Consider the following 23,256-nt stretch of genomic DNA (forward strand, 5'->3'; position numbering starts at 1 on the left):
GCGCGTCCGGAGCCTGTGCTCCACAACGGGAGAGGCCACAAGAGTGAGAGGCCCGCATACCGCCAAAAAATAATAATAATAAATAAATAAATGGAAAGAAAAATTGAAGTGTATTGTGTGGAGGTAAAAGTAAGAGTTAGGTGTCTCCCAGCTTTTACTGTTCTTTCCCCTGAATGTGAAGAGGGTCACGGTACAGAAACTGAGCTTGGATGGCTCCATGGATCAGAAGAGAATGTTAGACAGGAAAAGAGTTTGCAAGGACCTGTCAAGTATTCCCTGAACAGAAAGGGAGCATGTTTCCTCAGAATGGTCTGTGTGCCATCATGAAATCCAGTACCAAGAACCAAAATTAGCCCAAATGACCCTCAAAATTAGCCACATCAAGGAGTTGAGCTTAGTTATATCATGAATCGTATCTTCAACAGTGATACTAGCAAAACCCTCTTTTTACAAATCAACACTCTTTGGGGACTTTGATGGTCTAATAATAATAATAACATTAATAACAATAATACCTAACACTTAACAAGCACTACTTGTGCCAGGTACTCTTTCTGAGGACTTCATTATTAATAATAATATGTTAGCATTTATATTAATAATAATATGGGAATATTAGCTAGAGGGACAGTAACTCACTTGATCATTCAGGAGTTACAGGTACTTTCAGTCCAGTGAGAGTAGTGGGTTTTGTTGGTTGCATTTCATAAACAGCAGTGTGTTGGGCTGTGTGGTATGGGTGAAAAGAGGAAAAACTGTAAAACCTCTGACCGGGCGATCTGCTCTACAGTGAGACCCCTTCAGGGGCTCAGACAGAAAGGAGTTCTGCATGAGGATTCAGGGACCTTGTTTGGGCTCAATCAGAAGGAGGCCTTGGTTACTCCTTTCGCGTGTTGGCCATGGGAAAGGAAGAGGAAGTGGGGACCAGCAGTTGTGCCAGGCACATGCCATACCTTTGCCACTTCCGCCTCAGGACTTCTCTAACTGTTTGAAATAGTGTCTTCTGCCCACTTCTAAGGAAGGAGTGGCTATTTCCATGGGAAGCAAAATTCCACAGTGGCAAGAGCACAAGGTCTAATCTGGTTCTAAAATTAGAACAGCACCAACAGAACAAAGATTTTTGTGTGTATGTTCTGGTCATCATCCGAAACACTCACACACAGTGATCATATTGTTTAAAGCAAATTTCATGACCCACAGTCCCAGCCACGGGATGCTTTTTTTAAAACCTTCTTTGTTTCAGATTTGCTGAGTTATTCAGACTGTTAAAAAGCTAAGTGCATGTAAGAGCTCTAAATCAAGTCATCTGTCTAGAATATTTCCTTTGAGGAAAGTTCCTTTTTTCGTTCTATCTCTCACCCTCACCACCACCACCACCCCCCGCCCCCGCCTTTTTTGGAATAAAAAGACTTCAAAGGGTAAATTGCTTTATTTTTCCTCTAATGGTATCCTGGAAAGAAGAGGCAGCCTTTTGAAATACATGTCTATCTGTGAATGCCAGAAAAAAAAAAAAGTGCATAGCTGTTATCAGCTCCTGCCATCAACATTCTTTAATTTAGAGAAGTATTCAGCTGTCTGAAATTAGGTTGCAGACTCTCGGGTTGCCTATCTTGTGGGTGGGATTTCTTGGTGATATAAAACAGCATTTAAGAACTGATATGCAACTTGGGATGGGACAAATACAATGAAGAGTAGAAGATACACTGTGTTGGGAGAGAAGGGAGGGTGCGTGAGTGTGTAGACGGTGAACGGATTAGAAGGGGGAGGGAATTGCCCGCAGAGCAGACGTTCAGTGACTCCCATCTCAGGCAGGTCAGAGAGCTGCCGCTGCTTCCTTCCATAGATTTTGCTAGAGGCGTCTAGAAGTGGACATGCCCTTAAGCCTTCCCAACCAAGAGATGAACTTCTGAAAAAATATTCACTCCTTCCACGCAGACCATCATTCCAATTTTCCCCTCTAGGCACTGCTTTGTAAAAATCATATTGTCATCCAACACAGGAGTGCTCCACCTCGACACTGCTGACATTTGGGACTGGATAGCTCTCCGTACAGGGGGCAGGACTGTGCACTGCAGGGCGTTTGTCCACACCCCTGGCCTCTCCCACGCTGGTAGCACCTCCCCCCCGGCCCAGGACAACCAAAAGTGTCCCCAGAACTACCGAGTATCTTTTTTGGAGACAAAATCACCCGCAGCTGAGAACCACTCTTCTAACCCAATGAACCACACACTACTAAGAAAAACACAAATTGCTGAGAAACATCTAATCGGCAGATAGAAGCCATTGCCATCATTTTTTAAAAACCCACTCAAGGAAGGAAAATGACCTCCAATTTCTAACTGAAAACAGATCACTCCTTTCACTTAAATACAAGAATGATAACAAGGCAGAGCTTAGCTCTGTACAAAGTGCTGTGAATTTTATTTGTGACTTTTGTTATGGAATAAGTTAACATGAGTCAGTCACAGCTGGCAATTCTTAGGGTGAGACACAATGATGGGAAGAGAGTCAGGGTAGCTGTTGGAACCAACTTCACTCATTTTACTCCTAGAGTCACCATTAAATAGGCTCCGTGGATGTGTTACCCTTACGATTGTGGATCAGAATGTCACCTTGTGAGATCAGTGGGAGATTCACCCATGAACACAGCATGAGAGCTGAGCTCCCTCTCTCACCTTCGCGTAGACTAAGCCACAGTCACCTCTGTGGCCCCACCATGCTTGGCTTGGGTGTCATTCTCTTGTCAGCACCTGAAGCAGTTTACTGCCCCTCTCCCCTCTTTTTATCAAACATACTCTTCCTCTCCAGAAGCATAATCTCCTCAAAGCCTAGGAATTGTGGCTTATTTTACGAGCACAATGCAGGATAGGCTCTTAATAAATATTGGTAATTGATTAAGCCCTTGCACAGTCACTCTAGGTAAATTCAAATGGCCACAGAGTTCCAATTGTTTTATAAAGTTACTTCCAACAACAGTAAGTTAATACTCCAGAGCTGAAATTGTCTATAATTTGTTGGAAATTATAAACACAGATAACATCTTTTCCTCCATATATATATATTGTGAATAAAGACAAAGCAAATAAAATGGCTTCCAAAATGTATCTGTGTGCAGACCTAAAATAATTACATAAAACATATATATATTTTTGTGATTTATATGCCTACGTATACACTGTGAATCTATTCCATAACTTGTGAGGGCTGTTTGTGTTTGAGTATTATTCATTTGTTTGTGCTAATCAATATATATTGAAATGATATGCTTAAGAATAATAAGAAGACAATGCATGAATAACTATCTTTTTATGCAAGACATTTTTGAAGCATCAAATAAACATTCTTTGTAAAAACACACATTTTCCCCTCATATCTTGCATTTACTGACATCTCAAATAAACCCAGAAAAATAAAGTACTAGACTGCTGGGAAATCCCTGTCACTTTGTTAGAAATCTCAGAAGAGAAGGCTCTGGTAAACCATAGATATGCCAGCGAATTTCAACAGCGACTGTCAAGTACTATGCGTGTTTCATTAACAGGAGAAGCTGAATTGGGATTCCACAAGACGGTGACTGAATTAATAAGCCTGGCTTCCTTTGTGGTGATAGTTCCTTCAGGGCATGCTAATAATGGGCCTGCTTGTTCAGCTCCAGATAGGGAATGTCAGAACAACAGTTATAATAAGACATGAGGTGGGAAGTGGCCTCTGCACTTTTCAGTTTTATAGCATGCTGTTAAGGGTTTAATGAGATACATGGTCAGAGTGACCCTTTCTGCTGAAGTATGCTTTCAGCCCCTCCACCGGAGCTACTGTACCCCACCCAAGTGACAGGGGGAAAAGTGATAAAGTTACCTCCAAAAGTAAACCACGTTTTTAAAGTATTTCTTTTGGAGAATGGATTTATAGCACGATGGCAGGAAAGCTCAGTTTGGTATTGGACAGGTATCTCATGACCTGCACCTGACCATGAGAGTGTCCATCATCTGAGTGGATGGTGAGTCAATCACAAGACAGGAGGCCTCCTGCCCCGCAGTGCAAAGTTGAAACAAAAACAATTGCAGTTCGTTATGTGGTGTATCACATTGATTGATCTGTGGATATTGAAAGATCCTTGCATCCTTGGAATAAATCCCACTTGATCATGGTGTATGATCCTTTTAATGTGTTGTTGGGTTCGGTTTGCTAAAAGGAAGGAAGGAAGGAAGGAAGGAAGGAAGGAAAGAAAAAAGAAAGAAAGAAAGAGAGAAAGAAAGGAAGGAAGGAAGAAAGAAAGAAAGAAAAAAACAACTCCCCCTGCCCCCTCCCCGCCACCACGAAAAAATCCCAAAAAACAGTTGTGGTTATGCACAGAAAGAGCGGCCCTGACTCTAGCTGTAGCGCACACAGCAGCAGGGATAATGCATGGTCCTAAAGCAGAAGAACTCTAGAAATGCTGATTGCATGGTTGGGTGAGTATATATCAAGAAATACCCCTGAATCCTGTTTCAGAGTAAACTTATTACATGAAAAATCAAGCTAATAAATCAAGCATCCACATCACACAAAATTTATCTGTATGCTTTTAAAGTTTTTATGTTCCCCTAGGACATTTAAAATGAAAATGATTAAACAGTGCAAGAAATTTTCTTCCTTTGTTTCTCTCTTTTTTATATTTTTTTCTGAAATAAACACATATTTCTTGTTTAGAAGGAAAAATAATAAAAATTATTTTAGAAACAGTTTAATATACAAAAGTGGCATTTCCATGCACACTTTTTGAAGCAAATTATTCGAGTCTTAGAGCTGGTGCCAGCTTCACTTGTGGTTAGCAGCTGTGCTTTGCCTTGCCTGACTCTGCAGCCTTTTTGTGGGACGAGAAAGCCGAGGTCCAGGGAAGGGGAGCTATGTACCCATAGGGACAGATGAGACTAGAACAGGTGGACTCACAACCTAGGGATCCTTTACTGTGAGGGACACACTTAAATAAAAAGAACAGCAAGGTTGAATGTAAAAGACAGTTTATGCTAAACTGAGTTACTGGACTCTAGAGTGTTTCTATTGTTATCAGATAAATTATGCCACCTCTTCAGTGTCTTTGGGTGTCCAAACATCTGTGTGACACCAAGTGGTAAATAATAGTACTGTCACCATCGTGTTCATTAGCAGGTACTTGACTTGAATGCCTGCAGTTATAATTAGGCTTTTCCTTAGGAAAAATTTCAATACCATGTTCAGCTTTCTGTATGGTGTTTGCCAAGCTATGTCTGCAACCGTCTTATGTGGTACAAATCAATTCACCAACACCTCCAACATGGATTTTTCATGGGGAAGAAAGCAGTTAAGATTTAGAGCAGGTGCTGCTTTGACTATTAATTATAAACCCTGTAGAACACATTGAAATGTGCAGTATAATTCTGAGAAACATCTCATTCTAAATTGGAAATTTTTTTTTTTTTGCGGTACGCGGGCCTCTCACTGTTGTGGCCTCTCCCGTTGCGAAGCACAGGCTCCGGACACACAGGCTCAGCGGCCATGGCTCACGGGCCCAGCTGCTCCACGGCATGTGGGATCCTCCCGGACCAGGGCACGAACCCGTGTCCCCTGCAACGGCAGGCGGACTCTCAACCACTGCGCCACCAGGGAAGCCCTTTTTTTGCTTTTTAAGGAGACAGCCTTAGGCAAATTCAAGGTGTAAATATTTTAATGGATGCAATAAAAAGTTGAGACTCTCTGAAACTTAGGTTATGAAAGCACTCAGTTCTATTAAATGACTCTGGGAATGAGTAGGAGGTTGTGAAGGATTCTGATCCAGCAGAATATGAAATATTAATATCAGTATTAAATTTTTGATAGTCATAATAAACTTGGGCTAAAATAAATGTAGTCCAAGGACAGAGAGAAGAGGTCTGTTGTCCCTGGCGGGTGTAGATCTGGGGTGGTCCCAGCTCCCAGGGGATGCAGGGAACAGTAGAATGAGAGGTTGGGATACTACAATGTGGCAGGTGGGACTGCTTCCTTCAGTCCCATGTAGGAGCCGTGAACATGGGCACTCTGGCCCCAGGAAGCAGCTCATATATAGCTGGGGGAACATGGGATGCCAGGCCCAGAAGACCATTTATTAATGAACACAGCACGTTGAGAGTACACTCTGCTTTCCCCTACATCACTGGAGACAAGCCTTGTTAAAGAAGCACAGTATTCACAAATAAGCAAGAGAGGGTCTCAAATGCAAATGTGAGTCCACACCAGAGTTACCTAACATGTTAGATAAATAAACAACGTGAGAGAGACACTAAAACGTATAAACAAAAGAACTGAAATAAATGAAAACAAGAGTTGAGAGAGGAAAGAGATGCAGGCATTAAAAGAAATGTTATTATGAATAATATCTTCAGAGGAAATAATAGAGATTACACATCCGTAAAACAAAATCAGGTTATATGAACAATCATCAGGGAAACTTAAAATAAAAATCACCATTATTGAAAGAACCATTTCAATAGATGGATGGATAGTGAGACAAAGCTTAAAAGCAACACTGTAGAGAGTGGAGCTAAGAAATTGAGAAGATAGTTCAAAAGAACCAAAAGATGAAAAATGGGAAAATGGAATTAAAAGGCTTAGAGAACATCTCCAAAAATTATAACATCTATCTTAAGGAAGAGAATAGAAAGAAGAAAGGAAAGAAAATCGTCTAAAAACAGTACAGGAATATTTCCCTGGGTGGAACTATAATATACCAATTGGTTAGATTTTATTTCTACTCTCAGAAATTAACTATATCAGCAATTACCATAAAATAATTCACCTGCTAAATACTCTCAGAATGGGTAAAAAACAAAACCAAGATAATTCAACTATATGCTGCTTACAAGACATACAAACATGACACAGAAACAAATGTTTGGGGAAAAAAAAAATCTTTGAAAAAGATTTACAAAACAGATGGTAACAAAAAGTCCTTAAGTGTGATAACATTATATTAGACAAAACAGAATTTGAAGCAAGCAAAAAAAAAAAAAATCAAAAGAAACAAAGAGGGCATATGTCATATTTTGAAGAGGTGCAGTTATCCAGGAAATTACAACATAAATCCTAATGTAGCCAACAAATTGCCTGAGTTACATAAAGCAAGAACTGGGATAAGTACAAAGAAAAATAATATTCCCAATTCTAAGGGGAGATTTTAAAATACTTCCCAATAAAATGGTCAGATAGATACAGATACATGGGATTCAAATGACATAATAAACTTAATTCAGTATGCATATATGACTGGTTTAAAAATATTTACAAAAAACCCCCCAAATTTTATGTGTGTAGATGTAAAATACATACACATACTTTTAAAACATACATGGAACATTCCTAAAACTGTCCATGTATTAACACAAAGAAAATCTTCAGAAATTCTGAAATTCCTAATCAAGCAAACATTAGACAGACCACACTCATTGATCACAATGCAATACGATCAACATGAAATAGAAACAAAAAACAAATTTAAAACAATCCAACTGGATTTTAAAAACTCTAAATCCTTTCAAGTTAAAGGAAAAATTTAAATAGAAATTGCTAGCTATTCAGAAATGAACTACTATAAGAAAAATATATCAAAACCTGAAGCATACAGGCAGGGCTCAGAGGAAAATATATAGAATTCAGTGCTTTTATTGGAAGACAGTGTTGGATTCCTTAATTTATGAAGGTCTGAAACCTAACCAAACTGGCTTAAGCAAATGGAAAAACATACTGGTTTATGTAATTAAAAAGTCCAGGGTAGACTTCAGGCATGGTTAGATCCAAGTGCTCAAAAAAAAATCATCAATTCCTGTTTCCTCAGTGTTGCCTTTATTCTCAGGTAAACTCTCCCCATATGACTGCAAAATAATGGTCAACTGCAGGGCCTGGCATATTTATTCTCAGTTCAGCAACCCCAAGAGGAAGAGAGCCTTTTTTGGCAAGATGCAAGAGCCCTCGGACTCACTCCAATGTGATCCCTTTGAATGAGAATTTGGTGTGCCCCACTCAAAACAGAAATACTAAGTAAGGATGTGTAGGAATAAAATCTAATTCTATAGGAAAGATTAAAAATAAACTAAGGTTGTACTCAAGAGTTAAAAAGATAATGTAAACCCTGAGAGTAAAAAAAGAAAAAACACAACTAATTAAGCAAAATGTTATAAAAAGATGAAAAAGTAGTGGAATTTATGAATTAAAAAAACTACTTTACAAAATAGACAAATCTTTGGCAAATCTGATCTACAGCTAGGGTGGAAACAAACACAAGCAAAATTAGGATTGAGAAAGAACAGAACTCAGGACATGGATTTCTAAAACTGTAAAAGAATACTTTTTATGACTTTGTTTTAAATATCATAGAAAATAAAAGTGAAAGAGATGATTTTCTATGAAGATAAAATTAATCAAAATTTGGCTTAAGAAATACGCCTGACATGAGAAAATCACTCTCCCCACCACACACACACACAACCTGAAAAGGGCAGTCAAAGATATATTCCTAATAAATGCCACTAGGTTTGGAATTTTGACAAGTACAGTCTACTAAGCTTTCAAGATAAGATACCTCCAATATTGTATAAACTGTTCCAGAGCTTAGAAAAGTATGCAGTACCTCCCAATTCATTTTATGATTTTGGCATAATTCTGATGGCAAAACTAGGCAAAGAAAGTATGAGGAAATGGTATGCAAATCTCACATATAAACAAAGGTGCAAAAACCCTAAATAAAATATCTACAAATAGACTCCTGTATTTAGTACGAAAGTTCCATAAGATACATAGATTTAAGATTTCCATATAAATGTAGATAACATTATATTCACTGATAATAACCATTAAGCATTTCAATGAATAACTCCTATTTTCAACAGAAACAAAAGATAAAATGCTTAGTAATGTCCTAGCTAGAGCTTTGCAAGACCTAAATGGAAAAATCTATAACATTTCCAGAAAGGCGTGTACTGAGAACCGAATAAGCAGAGGTAGTCCAAGGTCCTGTAGGAGAAGAGGAATTTCCATCATCTCCCCTTTAACCTCTGTGCTTCTAAGACCAGTCACCCATTGATGAGGAAGTTACCTCCTAGGCTAAGGGATGGTCCTCAGCCCAGGGAACCTGAGGCCCGGGGATGCCTTCTGCTTCCTGGGGCCTCTGCTGTAGGACAGGTGGGGCTGGTTCTTTGGGCAGGTTCTTGTTCAGTATGTTACATCTTTTCCATATCAAGCTGCTTTGTTCTCCCCCAGAAAGCAAAATTCTTCCCTTTTTTCCCCTGCATTTCTCGAGGCAGGTCTTATGTGGCAAAATTCCCTTTCTCAGATTTTCTGCTTTCCAACAATTGCATGCCCATTTGGGGGAAACGGGGAGTCCCAGAAGCTGCTTTCAGGGACAAAATGATTCTCTATTCTGCTCCTTGTCACCCTTCACCCTTCAGCTATTTCTGAAGATCAGTGAAGAGTAGGGGAGGGAGGAGGGCAAGGACCCTCAGTTACCCCTCGGAGCCCTATGTGACCTGGTCAAGGCCATTCCTGGGCCTCTCAGTCACTCTCTGTCAACTCTGCAGGGCACACTCAGTGGGAGCAAACACCAAAATGCAAAGCATCAGCCGTCCTATGGGCCTTAAGTCCCATCTGCTACCCTTCGGGTCCCAATCCCAATTCTAGCACCGACCCCCCTGTTGGTAGAAAGGATGTCATCTGGAGCGGAAGAAAAGGAGCCGGGCTCTGTTTGCATTTAGGTAAGAATTCCTCAGCAACTCTTTAACAGCCTGGAATTATACTTTGTGGAGACTCTAATCCACTGGGAAAAAAAGTTCGTTTGTAATAGTCATTAATAGTCACTGTAATAGTCACTCCGTGGCTGCCCTTGTCTTTTTCTCCTGACTAGCTGACCCTCGTGCCCCTTAAGTTTCCAGTCACTCATCTTTCTTACCTGCTTCTCCCCTGTCTTCCTGGGCCTCTTCAACCCCCGCCAGACTCACACACACACTGCCCTTCCTGTTCTTTTGTTTGTTTTCATTTTTGTTTGTACTTAGGCTTTTTCCCCCTTTTATTCTGCATCAGGACCTAACTCAATTCACAATTTCTTGAATTGGGGCCGTTAAAGATGCTGGCTTTGGAAGCATCCATCCTCTTTTCCTCCTACCTAACTCCTTTCTCCAGTCTCTGCCCCACTTTGGGTCCAGCATTTTCTGGGGTCAGAGAGCCAGCACAGGGAGAGGGCTGCAGGGGAGGCACAGGGGTGGCAACTCAAATCCTCCCGCCCTGGGTCCAGGCAGGTGATAGGAGCTTGTGGATGGACCAGATGGCAAGCTGGCAAGTGCATGCCTAATGAAAGGGAGCAGCTGCTGCTCAGCTGCTGATTGGTGCCAGGTGGGAGTGCGGGCTCAGAGCTGCCAGGGCTTTCGATGTTTAAGAAGCCAGAATTATCTTTGTTATGAGAAACAAAGGCTGCCCAAACACTGTAAAACTCTTCAGCGAGATCTGGAAACCTGCAGGAGGTAACTACCAGCTGTAGCTCAAACTTAGAGCTTGTTAAAGATTGTTATCTCCCACCTGGGGATTGGTACCCAAACAAAGCAGAGAGCAGATGGGTGTCCAACAGGAGGACCGGCCCTTCCTCCCTATCCTCTCTTGGGACAGACTGGCTGATCTCAATCGTGCAGCTATGGTGCATGTCAGGCCCTGTGTTAAGCTTTTCATGTGTGTTATCCCAGAGAATCCTCACAATAACCATGAAAGTAGGGCTGCAGGATAGCAAATAAAACCACAGGACTCCATCAGATTTGGAATTTGCATGGGACATACTTGTACTGAACAGTTATTTGTGTTTCTGAAATTCAAATTTAATGGGGCATCCTGTGTTTTATAAAATATGTTTGTCCTGGAAGTATCCACTGAACTAGCGTGGCAGGACTGGGAAGTCTCTTCAGCACACAAAAATGTTGGGCAAAGTGACCATGACTGCGATAGGCTCTAACTTGTGTGTGACCTCAGAGGAGGTTATTACTGCTGAGCTTCCTAATTAAGAACTTGTCCGGCCCCTTGAACAGCAAGTGTTGCCACTGGGCGCCCTCCAGGCACATGCCTGGTCATCATCTGTGAGTGTGTTCCAGCCTTCAAAGGTAGGAACAACACTGTTACTCCGAAATCTTCCCATAACTAGGCATAAGCAATGGCCATGGGGAGAAGAGGAAGCAACGACAGGCAGAGGAACTGCACAGTGTCCGAAAGCTGGATGGAGAGAGAGCACTGAATACAGTAGTGGCAGGGGTAGGAAGTTGCCCTCAGGTGGCACTTGGTAGCATTTGTGCTGTAGATACAAGTGCTTCCCAAGAGTGTGTCCTGAGATAGAGAGTAGCCCCCATTGCCAGGTGACCAAGCATGCCTGGGTGGCTAGAGACCCACAGCTGGTCATCTCCATTGGAAGCAGTCTTGTTTGGGTTCCGGATTACCTCTGGGTGACATCAGTGTGACATACGAATGTTGCCATTTTTTCATGTAATGTGATCTGAAAAGCATACTATAGAATTTTTATTTACATTTTCACAAAAACAGCCAACCGGACCCAAGGTGCCCTTGCCAGTCACTGCTCAGTAGCTTAATCTCCACGTAAGAGGAGCTTTGACTCCAAGGCTGAAAGTTTACATGGCTTTCACGTGTGAAGGACTAGTTACATGCCAAGTTTATACCACCTAAGTACATAGCCATGTTGAGATAACCATTACATGTGTCATCTGCAAGACACATCATTATTTTTTCTCATGGGTCCCTACCCAGTAGATTCACTGCAAATATGATGAGTTCACTACCCAAGCTACATCCCATAACTCAGGTAGGATCCTATCAGAGAGACTGAGGAAATAATTTTCTATCTGCTTGAAGCACTTTAAGATATTCAGTGGGGGAAATGTGTGGTCCCTTTAAACATTTTTTTTAAATCCCAGTCTTTGGATTGGAGCTCTTAGCTTCTTTCTTTTTTCCCTCCCCTTTAAACATATGAACAACTTTTAGAAATCTAATCAGGTTGTTAAGAAGAAAAACATTTCAATGCACAAACAGATAATCTGTGAGTACAGTGAGGCGGAATGCCTGATAAGAGAGGAAAAAAATGATCTCAGCTGACCTGGGGAAGGAAGCTGGGCATGTGCCAGATAGCGTGTGTGATCCTATGTCTATAATATGCTTCTTCTTAGGTTTTTTTTTTTTTTTTTTTTTTTTTTTTTTTAGCACAGGGACTGTTGATGCTGAGTATAACAATAGCCTTGGGTAGCTTGGAGGAGGGAGCTGGCCAGGGGCTGCTTGGCAAGGATTCAAGATCATGAGATTAGCAAATTTCCGGAAGGGATCTGCTGCAGTTACTTCAGCCTGACTGCTTCACCACCGCCAGTTTCTCTGCCACGATTGCATTTGTAAATGGACCAAAGGCCCTAGACATTCATTCGGCAACAATTCAGGGAGGTAGACAGTGGGTGGAGTCCAAATGGAGCCAAGGAGTCCCCAACCAAGCGGAGAGAGAGGTGCCTGGAATACATGAGATTCTAGGGATTTGAGTCAAGAGGAAAGGAACAGGCTGGAGATGGGACCTTATAACATAAGGAGTCCACTCCATTGTCACAATAGTGCCACCATCGTGACCTGAGCGTGCAGGTTAGCCACCTTCTACCCCACTCCTTGCTGGGCGTGGGGAATCTAGAGTTGGAAAGTGTGTGCTGACACTCAGAGAGGGGCAGGGCTTGCCATGAAGACCTCTGAGCCCCTGGGACAGGACAGAGAGAGGGACTCTAGCAGAGGTTAGGTCTTCAGGGAATAGAGGTGGTGAGTCTTTCAGGTGGAAGTTCCAAAGGACAAATGTGGCCTATCTTGCAAGGTTCAGAGAGAGGCTTTCCTGTTAGAGCAGGACTAGATATAGTCTATAGCAGTGCTTCTTAAATTTTAGTACGTGCACGAATCACTCGGGGATCTTGTTAAAATGTGCTCTGGAGCAGGCCTGAGTCTCTGCATTTCTAACAAGTTCCCTGATGATGCTGGTGTTGCTGGAAAAAAAAAAAAAACAAAAACAAAACTCTGACCAAAATGCCAAAATATAGAAGACTTCAAAGAAAGATTTTTGAGCTGAAAAGAAGTCAAAGACAGTCAGTAAACTAGTTTTACCTGGGGCCTTAGTATGACCAGGATTGGATTAAACAACGATTTTTAACAGGTTAAGAATTGTTGCTAAGGATAACAAATTGGTCCTAGGTGCTTGTATTTCTTTAGCATTTGCTCTAATGGTAATCAGTTTGTAAATATAATATTTTTATGTCTGCACTTAGTTCATTTAGAAAAGAGTTAAGTTCTTTTAAAAAAACTGGTGCATTGAAGCTGTAAATATAAACATTTACTGAATAAACACGAACAAACAAGTGAATAGGCATTGTACATCCTGACTTTGTCAAGATAATGGGAAATACTTCATTTTAGGTTGAAATGCCGTAACCTGTACCTTCTCCGTAACCTGTACCTTCTCCTGGTCCCTCTCAGCCTCTGCATTTTATTGTGGACAGAGAAGCAGTGAGAGGGTGTCTAGCTCCTTTCTGGGACAGTGTCAGACTACAGCCTCCTTCCAGAATCAGGGGCCTTTGCCCCTGGAGCTTCAGGCATGGTGGTCATACTCAGCATCCCCTGCATCCTTTGCACCTCTGGATATAGAAGCCAGGCTGGGCTCCTCACCCAGAGGGGAGGGCGCAGCCTCACCCCCTTCAGGCCTCTCTCCCTTTCCCTCCTGTCAACTCTACTTTTCACTTTGGCACTTACCTGATGATCTATTATCTATCTTCCTCTGTAGGTTGTGAAACCCTCAAGTACAGGGACTTCTTTCACTGCTGTATCCCCAGCTCCAAGAAGAGCACCCTGCATACAATGGTGCTAGATAAATTTTTGTCAAATGAATGAGTTTGTGAGAGAATGAAGTGGGCTCATCGTGAGGGTCTCACCTTCTCTTCCCTTCACATGAGCGTGTGAGGTGACTTCTCAGTACCCATTAAACAAATTAGTTCCATGCAGGCAGCTCCCACCAGCACATCAGTCTTGTTTCTGCTCCACCTGGAACCTCCTTCTGGATCAAGACACTGTCCTCCATCCCCCACCTCTCACCACGCCCTGGAGGCTTCCCAGCCCTAGTGATGAGGATACCCTTTAGCTTAGCCCTTTATCTGTCTGGCCAAAAAAAAAAAAAAGTAACTTTGATTTCTAGTGTCTAATCTTTTTAAAAAGAAAAAAACAAAAACAAACCGAATAGTGAAAAAGAGAGAGTAGATGATCTGGGGAGAGCATTTTTCAAAATTTATTTTTCTCAGAGTAAATAGAATAGAAACATGTCGGCGTGAAGGAGACAAAAGAAATGAGGTACTTGTCTAGAGAAACCACTCTTGTATTTTCAAGATGAATTATTATTTTATGACTAGGCTTTAGAGCCTTCTCATTATTTGATTTCCTTGGTCGCGTCTGCTGAGTTGTTGTGTAGCTTTATCTCCTCTTGGTCTCTGTAGGTGATGACTTTAGTGCCTCCACGCCTCCCATAAAACTGTGTCTTCCTACAGTTTCTAGAACGTGCATCTCAAACATGGAAATGTCCCATGTGTCGCTATAAAAATCTCTATCTATAAAAGTCAAGACCTGAAAGTTGCTGACATATAATACAACCAGGAAGAGTGATTTTTTTTTTAATTGTAATTCCTGTAACATTTCATTGTTCCTTTCACTCTGCTGTTTCCACCACATCCCTCTGTCACAATAAATATTTAGATATGGAAATGTGCCTTCACAGATGCCATAGTTACATTTCCTCATAAATATGCATCTGTTAGCTTTGGGGATTTGGTTGGGGAGAGAGCATCTGTCTTGTGGAAGGAAAAATTCTCCAAATGATTTCCCTAAACGAGCGAAAGTCGCGATGAACTTTTTGTCACCTCCTGCCCAGCATTCCTGCTCAAGGAGCAAACTTTTGTCTTGACATCTGAGTAAGACCATGAGGAGATGCAGCGAGAGCAGGAGGAGGCCGCTCTGCCAAAGAAAGAGGCAGGTAGAGTTCAAGGAGAGAACAACTCTGCTTCCCCAGAGCCCGCGTGAAGTGCTTCCTATGTATTTATTTGCTGATTCTTAGATGCGCTCTGCTCTGAGAGTTACTTTCTAGGGAACCATCCCCGCAGCAATATCTGTGTTCAAACACGGTTTCTTTACACATGTATCCCCCTGGGTATTGCTAGAGCCTTCCCAGAGACCGTCCACGTCACCATGCCTGCACAGGTCCTGCCCCATCGAGCACCACCTTCATAATCCAAGGATTTAAGTTAGATGAATGCAAGCCTTCTGCCATCAGCAGCCTAACAGACCATCAAGTCAAAATTAGCAAGACTTGTTAGAAATTCAACTAAGCCAAGGAGAGATCTCCCCCCTCCCCCACAGTCCTCCACGATTATATTTTAATCAGTAACATAAAAATGTTACTTTTAAAAAGGAAGAAAAAATTAAAATTTTGTGAAAATTATCTTTACTTTGGTAAGAGATGGTGCTGTTTGCATCCTTCTCAGTGCTGAAAGTAGCCTAAATGTTGACTTTTCCCAAGGAATGGAAACATTTGCATCAGAATTTTTGGGAATAGAATTCAAATACTCCTAAATTGTGGTCTAGTCCAGGGCCCTGGGTGTGCATCAGCACAGTCCCAAGTTCTACTGTAGCCTTAGCATCAGAATCTCAGGCTCAGACTGGCCTCAGCCAGTGGTCTCCAGAGTGGGCTAGAGGGACACAGGGGATGCAGTAGAGAGTTCACTGCAGGAGGAGTGAAAATGATTAGAACTTCTATTTTTATATATTTCATCTCATTGTCTGAAGTAGTGTTTATTATATATGTTCAAGATACACATAACATATGTTTAAATATACATACATATGTTTGAAGTATAATATCATTTATTTTATATGGTTAAAATACACCCTTGCCTCTCTATCACTTATACGTAAGTAGTCATATTTTGGAGTCCATGCTCAAAAACTTTTAGACAAGGATGCATGACTAAAATTTTGAGCTAGCCAGGGACCTAGCTCACAGGCACAGCCTCTCAGTGGCCTGCCTCTGTCAGGCCTGAGTCTCTTAATTCCCTCTGCTTGTCATCTGACTGTTGTCACATGACTTGGTGGTTTCCCAGATCCCTCAGGAAAGTCATATCTCATCCACCCATCTTAGGTCTGCAGGATCTGGTTTCCTTCTCCAAATTCCTTTCCCTCCGGCATCCTCACTGTACTCTACATCCCAGCTTTAAGGGACAAATCCCCCTTCCTGAACACCCATTCTGGCTCTCTTTCCCAGGCCTTTATACACATTGTTGCTTCTCCTGGGATGTTCTCTTCTTCCTACCAACCTTACCTGGTCAGCTTCTGTTCAACATGTAGTACTCAGTTTAGATGTTATTGTTTTGGACCCCAAAGACTGGGCTAGGTGTCCTACCTGGGTGCTGCCATAATGTGTAATAACTCTCTTTTATCCAGCTGTACAGTAAACTCTTGGAGGGAAGGTTTATCTGGCTTGTCATTGTAATTCCAATGCCTAGTAGATAATAGATATGTCAAATATAAGTGGAAACCATTCCACTGTTATTTTTCTAAACAATAAAAGTGGGTCCACTTTTAGTTTAGTTCCCTCCTCCCCACCTTTTATGATCTCATAGGAAAAACAAGGGAATTCACAGTTTCCATATTTCCAAATGCACAGTCCCAGCAGACTAAATTGTGTGTGATGAAGAGATAAAATAGGGAATGTGTGAATGAATCTCTCATCCAGGCCACCACATCTCATCAAAGGACATTTTGACCATCGGAAAGAATAGAAGAAAGAAAAAGAAAAGAAAGGGAGCAATGGAGGAACCATTTTCATCTGCTTGGAAGTGAATCTTAAAATATGTTCTGTACTCTCTCCAACCTCAAATACGAGGTGGAAGTTGTAATTGCTTGGCAACACTGGATTGTCCACTATTCACCACATAACCTTTAATACAGAAAGGTCATTTAAAAGGGGGACAATAGGATCACTTCCCTGCCAACAGCAACTTATAAGAACACAAGACAGACAGCCTTGGTGTCCACCCTGGGTGGAGACAGCAATTCTCCTAGGAGGCATTGTCATGAGTTTTAGTTTATGTGGGAGACTGGGGCAGAGGTTATCCAGTGACACAGATAACATATCACGTATCAGTCCCAGCTAATCCCAGAATGTTATTGCATCCGGGGTTTCCTGACGTTAGAAATATAAATCCAGATGGGTCAGAATTCCCCAGATGAGTTCATATGGGCTCAAGACCAGCCCCAATCCAGGCCTGTTAGCTCTGCATTCCGACTCTATCACTGCCTGAGGGAGCAGAGGTTCTGGAATTTCCATACCCCTCGGTGACATGTTTGGGGTCACAGCAAACACCGACTGCCTATCCATTTCCTCAAGGACACCGTGCTTCACATTCCTCTTTAATTTAGTCACTGCTCTACATCCAAGCCCGGCATCCCTGCAGTCATTATCAGCTCAGCCCTCATCCCCACACTGTCCCCCATTCTGAACCAAAACTCCACCCCAGCCCTCCCCCTGCAAGCCGTCCACGTACCCCCTGAAGTTCAGGAAACTCCACGACACCTTCAGGTACATCGCTGAGCTTGCCCTTCAGTCTTGGCCTTCTCAGAAACCAGACTGCCTCCAGGGGCTCTGCAAACAGTTCTCTTCCTCTGGTGGCCAATCCACATGGAGGACATTTCCCCTCCCAGCCCCCTTTTCTGCAGAGTGGAGGGAGAGCTCACGATTTCCTTCTTGAGCTGGCTGCTTCCAGACCACTGTCCACTCGTTTCTTAGCAGTAAACAACAGGAACAGCTGGCAGTGTCCACTCTGAATCCAGTGGAACCTCCTGGGAGGCCTTCCTTCTCAGAGGAGGGCGTAGCTACCAAGAATAGGAGCAAAGTATTTGAAGTGGGTCATTACATGTCCTAGTGAGGGGCGTCATTCCCACTCCCCACCCTGGTTCCCAGACTTATTCTGGCTCTGGGAGAAACAGCCCCGTACATGTGGAACAATCAGATTTCCCAGTTTTTGTGTCTGTCATACCAGAAAACTACTCATGGCACCCCTGTAACTCTGACACCGTTCTGTCTTCCAACTACTCAGATCTGAACGCCTGATCCCACCCTCTACTCTGACCTCAGATGTGTTCTTTTCTTCATATCGACCGTCTCAACAAACAGCCCTCCATCCATCCGGTTACTCAAGCCTGAAACCCGGGTGTCATTCAGATCATCTCCCTCGCCCTCATTCCCCATATTCATCAATAACCAAGTTATATTTCAAAATATCTCACAAACACTCCCTGTTCTTACCTCCACAGCCCCCTAGCCCAAGCTGTTATTATCTTTCCCTGTATTACTGCGGTAGCCCCCTCTTAGCTCACTCTACATCCATTCTTTTATCATTGTTATTATTTCACATCCAAGTTATTTACTCTGTGCCGCTGAAGAAATCCTCTTGAAAAGACCAATTGGGTTATGTTACTCTAACGCATAAAACTCTTCAAAGGATCCTCACTACACTTTGAATAAAATCCAAATTCCTACAAGAACCCGTAAGATCCGGGCCCTGCCTGTCTCTTCGTCTCTCGCCAGTATCCCTGTGCCCAGCAAGCTCGCTCCGCACTGGCCTTCTGTCTGTTCCTGAACCAGGGGGTGTGAGTTCTCTCTTACCTCAGGGTCTCATCATAGATTGTTCCCTTTCTGGACGTGTCTGGCTACTTGAGGCACCATAACCCACTCCCTCAGGCCTTACTTAGCTTCCAGCTCTTAGAGAGAAGCCATTGTTCTCTTTGATTCTACTCAGCTTTTTTTCTTCCTTTAGAGAAATCAGTACAATTTGTAATTGTGTATTTTTCAAATTCTTAGTAATGGCCTGTCTCCACATTTGAGGGCAAGTTCCATGTCAGGGGCTTTGTTTGTTGCTCTCTCTACTATTCCAGTTACCTCCCCAGAGCCCAACACATGGTAAAGGGTTAACAAATATCTGTAAAATTCATAAATGTATTTAACAACTACATTAGCACTTGTTAGAAATACATTGTACATTTAAGAGGTTGCAATTCATTCCAGAAATACCTACCGAAATCTGTTACGCGCATAGTGCCAGGTACTGTGCTAGGTGTTGTAGATGCCAGGAGAGGAAAGCCTCGGAGGACTGACAGTCTATGAGGCGACTGGCCAGTGGCCTGAGAAGTCTCATTAGAGGGAAAACTCAGGTTTCTAACGGGCCCAGAGGGGCAGCCAACTCTCTCTTGGGGGCCCAGTAAAGGCTTCCCAGAGGAAAGAATGTCTCAGGTGCATCCTCTCAGGCAGAATCGGTTACGTAATTTGCAGGGCCCAGTGCAAAATGGAAATGTGAGGTCCCTTGTTCAAAAAATAAGAATTCCAAGATGGCGACTGCAGAATATGAAACCGAGTGTGAGGCCTTTCTGAGCACAGGTCCCCATGTGACTGCACGCGTCGAATGCCCATGAAGGTGGCCCTGCTCTCAGCATCGTGAGGACCTGGGTGAGAGTGTTTGTAAACAGGGTTTAGGCAACCACACTACCTAAGATTTTAGAGCAAGAAAGACCCTCATTTGTCCAGCCTCTCATTTGAGAGAAGTTATATGTTCTCTTTTCATTTTCAAGTTGTTTTCTGAGGCTCAGCGAAGGTAAAATTACCACTGTCAAAAAAAGAAAAAAAGAAAAAAAGGCAGTAACACTAGGGTATTAGAGCCATGCTTCCACCAGGACAAAACGTTTCTCAAGGAAAAGACAGGAAGTACTCTCTCCCGGTTTCTTGTGCAAAGCCAGTACATCCTGAAGCAGCCTGAATGTTTTCGGCTGGGACCATCCAGGCAAGCAAGCACGTGGGCACCACATACATGGTGGCTGCCAGGAGGAATTCCCCCAGGGACCAGTGAGACTGGCAGAATTCACCTCTAGCAAGTGTTGGCAGCTTTTGCCTTTGCTCACTTGATGTTCTCCCTCCATTGTGTGGATCCTCTCTGGCCCTCAGCAAGACATTGTGGGGTAAGAGGCTCAGGCCCTTTCTTGAGGGCATTTGAGTTCCTTTAAATACTCAGTGGAGCCTGTTATGGTGAACTTCAGGCATTTGCAGGTTGGTGGAAAACACATCTCTGGCTCCAGATGTCCTCCAGCCTCAATCCTGCCGCAGAGGCAGCCCGCCGCTGCCCGCATTCCCGGGCGTACCTGCCTGCAGACACAGCACCAACACCAGCCTATCTCCTCCGAAGACTTGCCTGGGCCTCCTTGGACACACCCAGACTCAGCTGAAGAAGACCAGCAGGTGTGAACGAAACAAGCCAGTACATCCCCTGGAAAGAGAGAGCTGGAGCTTGACTAGGGGCTGCCAGGCAATTCAGGCCACCTCTTCCTCTGTGGGAGCAACATATGACTCTCAGAGGAAAAGCAGCCTCTGGCATGGTTGCTGAGATGCTGATCAGATGCCTGTTTTTGCCAGGGGGCTGCGGGATTCTTTGGGGTGTCAAGCAGGACGAGAAAACGCTGTGACTTTGGTTTAATTTAATGGAGACGCAAAAGCTTTAACCTTCAGGCATGTGTGTCACACCCCAAAGTGAGTGCCAGGAAGGAAGCTTCATATTTTCCATGCCCTGCAGCTTCTTTGCCTTAAGATCATCCCTGACTCGCTACCTCTTGCCAAGGAAAACCAGCACCTTCTATAATCATTGGTACAAGACAGAAGCTCACCTGGGACAGACATTCAGTGAGTGCATGCATGAATGAATGAACTAACAAATGAATTAACGAATTCACCACTGTTGGGCTTGGCCACCACCAGATGGAAACAGATGGAGGAGTAGACTGTCAAAAGCATGTTAGATCCCTGGTGGCGCAGTGGTTGACGGTCTGCCTGCCGGTGCAGGGGACACGGGTTCGAGCCCTGGTCTGGGAAGATCCCACATGCCGCGGAGCAACTGGGCCCGTGAGCCACAGCTACTGAGCCTGCGCGTCTGGAGCTTGTGCTCCGCAACAAGAGAGGTCGCGACAGTGAGAGGCCCACTCACCGCGATGAAGAGTGGCCCCCGCTCGCCACAACTGGAGAAAGCCCTCGCACAGAAACGAAGACCCAACACAGCCAAAATAAATAAATAAATAAATTTAAAAAAAAAAAAAAAGCACGTTAGACTGTGCCAGTGCGGGTACCCTATTGACTACGGGAAAGTTCAGCTGTTTTACAAGTGCTAATCATATTGCTCCGCATTTTTCATAGTAATAGACTTCTGAAGTCTGTTATATAGTACATACATTTAGAAAGAGGAATGCTTTCATTAACGTATTTATTCTATTAATATTGGTATAATGTGTAAAATGCTTTGGGATTCACTAAGATGAAAGCAAGCAATATAAACGTGAGATATTATTATGCTTCTTATATTACAGCGTGTGTATACACAGCTCATTACGAGTGCTCCTCAGACAACGTACCCTATCATGCTACCGTCACAAAAGGCAGTTGTTGGAAGGGTTCACCAAGGCCAGAGGATACCATTTTAAAGGGATTTGGGTTGGCTCACTGTTTATAGGAACACTTTGGTGTGAGTCAGGTGCTTCAAATTCCATTGGCCCAGCCTTGAACATGGATTAGTTTTTAACAAGTTCAAAGAATAAAAACCAGCTCTTCCTCAACTTCCCAGGAATATATTCATTGCATCTCCTGAGGCAGTGAGTACTCATAGGATGAGAAAGTTCTCTGTCTTTCTTATGTGCAGCCTGAGTCATTTCAAAACTGGAGAATGATGGTGGAGGTGGGGGCAGCGAGGAGGGCAGTAAGCCCTGTTCATTGCTCATCATTCTATAGGCCCAGCCTTGCACTGACTCAGCGTGAATTTTACATGAAGCCTGTATGTCCCCCAATAGAGCAAAAATTGATTTGTGGGAGAGCAAAAGAAGCCTCTTAGCCTTTTTATATGTAGAGCACAGGTATTCATAAACTACATTAAGAATAGCTCTTAAGGGCTTCCCTGGTGGCGCAGTGGTTGAGAGTCCGCCTGCCGATGCAGGGGACACGGGTTCGTGCCCCGGTCTGGGAGGATCCCACATGCCGTGGAGCAGCTGGGCCCGTGAGCCATGGCCGCTGAGCCTGTGCGTCTGGAGCCTGTGCTCTGCAACAGGAGAGGCCACAACAGTGAGAGGCCCGTGTACCGCAAAAAAAAAAAAAAAAAAAGAATAGCTCTTAATAATGTTTCTGCAGTGTGAAAATTTCCAAGGAAGAAATTAGAAAAAAGTGTGTAAAATGGCTCCTCAGGGGGAGTGATAATGAAAAAAAAAAGTTGAGAAACACTGCTTTTGCTCTCTAAGAAGCGTTTAACAGGTGAGAGTCAAGCTTCAGGGTGACCTTGGAACCCTGGAAAGAGATAGATCCTCCTAGGAAACCATCTTCCTGCCATTTAATGGAGAGCTGGCATTCCACAATTAAGGATTTTCTCCTGTGACCTAAATTTTGAATCCTTGCCAAAGTGAAAATATCTCTGGGTGAGGTAATACTTTAAATTTTATCATTCACTTTTATCTTGGTGTAAGGATCTAGCAATTCCTCCTCTAATATAAAAATTTTAACAGGAGAGACTATGAGGGTATTTGGTACTTGGGGGAGGGAAGGCAGTACAATTGAGGGAAAGATGAAAATATAATTGGGCCAGTTACAGAGGTCAGTGTACCATCTCGGTGTTCAAGAAATATGTTTAGTTTATAGAACTCCATGCAACTGTTTTTTTTGTTTTTTTTGTTTTTGCGGTATGCGGGCCTCTCACTGCTGTGGCCTCTTCCATTGCGGAGCACAGGCTCCAGATGCGCAGGCTCAGCGGCCATGGCTCACGGGCCCAGCCGCTCCACGGCATGTGGGAGGCTCCCAGACCGGGGCACGAACCCGTGTCCCCTGCATCGGCAGGCAGACTCTCAACCACTGCGCCACCAGGGAAGCCCTCCATGTAACTTTTTAAAGATTTCATTCTGCTGGGGTATCAGAAAAACGTCACAATAAATTCAGCATTCCCTTCATTTCCTGGAATAAGGCTTGAGTTCCATGGCAATGATGGAGTGCCAAGGCCTGGACAATGGCAGGTCGTGCTGAGACAGATCTTCAACATCATCCATCATCTCATCAGTACCTGCGGGTCAATACCGAGTCACCCCTGCCGGGTCCTTCACATTGAC

The sequence above is a fragment of the Mesoplodon densirostris genome, chromosome 20 (assembly GCF_025265405.1).
Source record: "Mesoplodon densirostris isolate mMesDen1 chromosome 20, mMesDen1 primary haplotype, whole genome shotgun sequence".
Lineage (NCBI taxonomy): Eukaryota > Metazoa > Chordata > Mammalia > Artiodactyla > Ziphiidae > Mesoplodon > Mesoplodon densirostris.